The sequence below is a fragment of the Rhinoraja longicauda genome, chromosome 3, assembly GCF_053455715.1.
Source record: "Rhinoraja longicauda isolate Sanriku21f chromosome 3, sRhiLon1.1, whole genome shotgun sequence".
In the NCBI taxonomy this organism is placed as follows: domain Eukaryota; kingdom Metazoa; phylum Chordata; class Chondrichthyes; order Rajiformes; family Arhynchobatidae; genus Rhinoraja; species Rhinoraja longicauda.
Genome location: NC_135955.1, coordinates 25971577 through 25977576, shown reverse-complemented (window position 1 = coordinate 25977576; position 6000 = coordinate 25971577). Strand labels below are relative to the sequence as shown.

Genomic DNA, 6000 nt, shown 5'->3' with positions numbered 1-6000 from the left:
CATTGAGTACCGCAGCTCAAAAGAAAATGCTATTGCTGATGCATTGTTGCGTTTGCATCATGAAGAATCAGATGTGGGCACTGAAGGTGCAATCTACGTCACAGAAGTAATGGACAATGACTTTCCAGTCACAGCAGCTGAAATTGCTGCTGAAACTCAAAAGGACACAGTGCTTAAACAAGTATACGAACAAACTTTGTGTGGATGGTCAGAAATAAAACCATGTACTTATGAACTAAAACCTTATCACAATAGACGACATGAACTGTCATGTGAGCAAGGGTGTATTAAATGGGGTCACAGAGTAGTAGTACCCAATTGTTTAAGACAAAGATTACTTAAAGAACTTCATAGTGAACATACAGGTATTGTGGGAATTAAATCTAGAGCCAGAGGTTGCATGTATTGGCCAGGATTGGACAATGACATAGAAGCAATGGTAGGCAAATATAGCACCTGTCAGAGTTGTCGAAGTAGGCCTGTCCAAACCCATTTGCAAACATGGTCTTGGCCTACTAGACCTTCTCAGAGGGTTCATGTGGATTTTTGTGAACACAGGAACAATAATTTTCTTGTTTTGGTAGATAGCCACTCAAAGTGGATTGAGGTGGGACATAAGGGTACAAACACAACAACAGAAAGAATAGACACATTATCTTTGGTCTATCTTTGTGTGTCATGGATTACCTGAAGAGCTTGTCTCTGACAACGGCCCCCAATTTTGTGACGCACTGTTCCAAACTCTCACAAAGCTAAATGGTATCAAGCATACCTTAGTGCCAAATTACCATCCAGCATCTAACGGCGCAGCCGAAAGGTCAGTCAGGATAGTCAAAGGAGCTCTCACGAAACGTTCTTGAAGGGAATTCAAAATTCAGTATGTCACAGCAGCTAGCTAGTTTCTTACTGAAATATCGTAACACGCCACAATCTATCACAGGGTATAAGCTAGCTGAACTTCACATGAAAAGGAGGCTTAGAACTAGACTGAGTTTGGTTCTACCCAACCTATCTCCTTAGGTTCAATGCAAACAATCTGACCAGAAACTTCATTATGGTGGAAGTCAAAAAAGAACATAGGCTCAATACACATGATCATGTTCGTGTTCTCAGCGCCTCTTACAAAGCAAATACATGGGAGGTGGGAACAGTACTTGAAGTGTGTGGTACCAGGAGGTTCTTGGTAGAAATTGGAGAACGTGTATGAAGTGTGCACATAAACCATATGATCCCAGCAAGGATCAAGAGCAAAGGACAGACGAAGTAGATCTGTCAGACTTTGGTATTATTCCAAGTTCAGATGTAAAATCAGAATCTCCAAAGAAAATAGAGACAAAGGTAAATGATCCTCAACTTGACTCTCCTTCAGAACCCCAACCTGACACTCCCCTGAAACCACTCAGGAGATCAGAAAGAGTTCGTAAACCAGTCGTTAGATTAAATTTATAAAATTATTCTTGTTTGTCTAATTTACAAGTTATTTTACTTTCTATGGGGAGAGCAGTGGTGTATATAATGGTAACTGTAACTTTAAGAACTGAGTATTAGAATGGTATGATTTGTGTCATGTGATATATTCAATATCTTATCAGTCTTGTGAATATATGTGAGTATGCGCAGTATACTTTTGTAAAATAAAGAAGACCCACACTGGCAACAGCATGTATTGAAAACCCATGCTTGTTTCTATCAACATGCTGAAGCTGTAATATGTTACACCCACTAACATATATAACATTCCAGATTGCAACAACTTGGTGATAAATGGAAAATAAGGTGCAGAAAACCGGTGGGTGTTATTGCAAAACAATAAATGGAAGATCTTAAGTAACTGATAGCAAGGAGTAGCACAATTGGTGCCATTGGTAGTTACTGCTTTACAGCTCCAAAGACCCAGGTTCGATCCTAACCACGACTGCAGTCTGTACGGAGTTGGTACGGTGTCCCTGTGAACACTTGGGGTTTCTCCAGGTACCCATCTCCGATCTTACCCATCTCCTGTGGATGCTTTGATTTTTCAGGGGTCCCACTCTTTCTCTGGTTACCATTTTTCCCTTTATGTACTTATAAAATCTCTTGGGATTATCCTTAATGCCAGAGCTATCTCCTGTCTCGTTTTTGCCCACAATTCCCAAGGCTAGATCAAGCTTTGCCCTCTCATCTGGGACCCTCTATATATTACCGGAGGAAACACTCCTGGACAAATTTGTCAAATTCCACCCAGTCTTAACCTTTGTACTGTGACATTCCCAGTCAATATTGGGAAAGATACATTTATCGGCATTCGAAGAGCATTTCACAATTTTCTGTTTCTATTTTAGTTTTCCAGTATCTGCAGTTTTTTTTTCTTATTTTTAGCCAATTCTTTTTCACGGCAAATGAGTTGGGCCGGTTCTCTAGCATACACACTAACGTACCTCCCAAGTATGTATTGGAATATCCCTTTTAGCGCGGATTTCTTTAGCAGTGTCGATCTGGGGAAAGCGCTAAGTGAGGCACCAGCATAACTGGGGTATTTGCATCATTGATCAATCGTGCAGAGAGAGCTCCAACACTCACTGGTGCCAGTGTGGGTGCCACTGCAAATGGCTGCAGGCACTGACCGCGGTGCAGCGGCGCCGTCTCCGGGGGCCCAGGCGCACTGTGCGCCAGAGGGCAGATGCAGGAGCGTCGCCGGGGCAACGGGGAGGGGGAAGGAGTTCGTGGCCGCACCTCCGCCTGGCCCCAGCACACTTCCGGTGTTGTCAGGAAGGCTCCGTGCGATCCGTCGGACGCCGTGTTTGCGTTCCGTCCCGATCGCCGGCAGAAACCAAGAGGCGGCGGTGGTGGATCGAGAGGCCGGGCGGTCGCCGCGGCTCCGCCAGGCGGGAGGGGGCATCGCACCGACGTAACCCAGTGTACACGCAGCCGGCGGCAGAGAGACAGGGGGACGCGGGGCGCAGGTTGCTCCTATGGATGCCGAGGTACAGGTGGGTGCGGGGTCGTCGCTGCAGCTGGGCCGGCGGCGGAGGGGAGCGGGCGGGCGGACGGGCGCCTTGGGCCGAGGCCGCTGCCAGCGTCAGGGCCACCGCCGGCCCGGACCCTGGTCTCTCTTTGTGTCTGTTCGTGTCGAGGCCGAGTCTGCGCGGGGGCCGCCTGCCCGTTGGACGGGCGCGGAGACAATGAGGGCGGCGGAGGCCAGCAGGCGGCCCCACTCTCTCCTCTCCACCCTCCACTCTGCACTAAACTCCTCTCCACCCTCCCTCGCACGCACCCCGCATGCCCTCTGCACGGCCACATCTATGTATGTTGCTGTAGTCCGAGCCGATCGCAGTTTGTTGGGGGTGTTAGTGAATGTCTAGAACCAACCACAAATACTCTGTCTGTCTGACTGTGTACACCGTATCACGTCTATGCAACGAGCAGTCTGGACGGGAACATTTGTGCTATTTCGCACAAGTAGATAATTGCGTAGATCCCGATCGTGAGTGTGAAAAGTTCGATGACCGTTACACCTCTCTGCACAAACTTTAAAGTATTTGAAATCAAGTTGTGCATGTGTTCGTCCCCACACAATTAGCTGTGTGTGCAAATGAATCACTCACAATCCGACTTAGTTTGTTGGTATGGCTTATCAATTTTGTTTTCGCTCTGAAGCACACATGTAATAGCACCCTTGCGCTTTTGCACGGTATGTATTTGATGCTTGATTTGCATCACACGGGCACAGTATATGTGTTGCTTTCTGTTTGCACTCCTTCACCCTCAAGTGCTGTTAAGCGATCACCATCCAGTCGTACTATATACAAACAAACGGTGTGAACCTGCTATCACAGTTGTATACAGCCATATGGCACCACAGAATTTCTTAATAGAGACCATCCAGCATTCTTGTTTTCACTTTCCAAATCCGGCTGCAATTTTCTTATGTGATTTAAATGCACGTGTATGTATGTTTACATTGGCAGTTTTCTCTTTCTTCATAAATTAGTTGTGTGGATGTGGTTACTGTGTCTACATGATTTATGGCTACAATGTTTGAAAGTAACTCATTAGAGTACGATAAACATTTTTAACAGTTTGCTAGTGTAATTTCTATTCAGATGCAAACTGATAATTTTTTGCAAGTTGTTTAGAAATTTTATTGGCAAGTTAAATGTTTACAATCACTGAAAAATAAATGACAACAACTAAATGTGGCTTGTGTTAATTAATATTTGGATTTGTTTATAATCGTGTGCCCCAATGAAGATCCTGAAGGATATCTATTTTTCCAATATGTTTGAAACTTGAGTTTGCATTGGTTTGTGTGGTTTGAGCTATGTAATATTTAAATTTATATACTATTTTCTTTCCCGTGGATCAGTGCAGACCCTAAAGCCCGAGTTAAACCGCAGCAGTTGATTTTCATTAGCAAAGGGAATACTGTTGATATTTGCTCCATTTCACTGCAAGCAGCAGAATAATAACTTAAAAAGAAAAAACAATTAAATTTTAATTCAAGTGACAAGTAGCTTTTGATGGCCAAAGCTCAATTGGCTTTTATATAACCAAGTTTTGCCCTGGCATCGAACTACATTTTTAATTTAACAGCGCTAGTGCAGAGGCCAATTACGCAAAGGCAGGCATTGGCTATATGTTATAACACAAAATATAAATATATTAAGGTTAATCACATTCCCAATAAAACTGATTTTTTATGTTTGTAATACCATAGGATAATAATGTGCTTCATCTTCTCACTTAAAAAAAAAATAGTAGCTACATTATGGTCTCATTGTTAAATTTGTCTATGAACATTTGTTTTCAGGAAACTTTGAAAGTGTAAACGAAACACTGCCTCTCAGCAAAAGCATAATGGTCTGTTAGCCCCATGGCAATATTATATGTTGTTCTTTAGACTGTCTCTTATCATGTTGTTAATCTGGACAATTTACCGGAAAATTATTCTTAACATTTGCTTTGTTCAGAAACAGCAATTTGCAAAAGTAGTTCAGTACTTTTATGCAAAATTTGAAAGTAGAATTGAAAATAAATTGTTCTCTAGTCTAGAAAATTGCCTTTTAAAAGTGAATGAATCTTCCAAACAGTTACTATGCTTACTTATACCAATGATAATATGTAGCACAGTCAGGCCAAATTCATCAGATACTTGAGCATTCAGTGAGTGGTGCTAACAATTTGTTTTGTTACAGCAAAAATGTATTGCAAAGCATGCAATGTACAAAAGATTGAATCTGCATTTGTTGTTAAAAATAGTTCTGGTATGTTGAATGCCGTTTGTACTTCAAACTTGTATTAAAGGCAAACAGAGTGCATGCATTGTGCAATGTATTCTTTCTGATAGCCATCAACAAAACGCTACCTCATCAATATGATACTATAATGATTATTTGCTCAACTGTTCCATGCACTATATTAAGGTGAGCCGTTTTGTTTTGCTCTTTCAGCAAATCTTTCTAATCCTGTCCTTCCTTGATTGAGTTTTCCTTAAATACTTCTAAGTTGTTTGCCTGAACTACTCCCATTAGGTAAAGAGTTTAAAAATCTCACAATTTTTTAAGGAAAGGAATTTGTCCTGAATTCCCCACTGATTATTGTCAGTGATTAATCAATTGTTGTGGTGAGTGCAAGTGATCATTGCCGAATTAATTCCTGTTCTCTCTGTACCGCATCTTCCTAAAAACAACCTGAGAAGCCAAATTGGTTGATGTTTATCAGCTGTTGATGGGTGGCTTGGAGACTGAACTTGTATTGCAGCTTGAAGTCTTAAAGTGAAATATTGCTGCAAAGTTGAGAGTTTTTATAGCTCAACTTCTTCTGGAGATGTGCCATAGAAAGCATCTTATTGGGATGCAAAACATCTTGGTTTTGCAGCTGCTCTGCCCAATTCTCCAAAAATTGCAGAGAGTTGTGAATGCAGCCCTGTCCAGCTCACAAACCAGCCTTCTACCATCATTCAACCCACCCCCCCCTCCTCCATCTACACTTCACACTGTCTCGGGAAAACAGCGAATGTAA

At 42.5% G+C, this 6000-nt stretch overlaps 1 protein-coding gene across 4 annotated transcripts in view; it reads left to right on the top strand.

The window, feature by feature from the left end:
* The first annotated feature begins 2824 nt into the window (after window positions 1-2824).
* The window catches only part of kiaa1958 (KIAA1958 ortholog), a 106281-nt gene continuing 103105 nt past the window's right edge, over window positions 2825-6000 (top strand). For 3 of the 4 annotated variants that reach the window (XM_078395016.1, XM_078395014.1, XM_078395012.1), the window contains exon 1: window positions 2837-2969. The gene's annotated coding sequence lies outside the window, so the exon portion shown is untranslated. Of the gene's footprint in view, window positions 2970-6000 lie in introns of all 4 variants that reach the window. The other variant, XM_078395013.1, reaches the window with a different exon arrangement.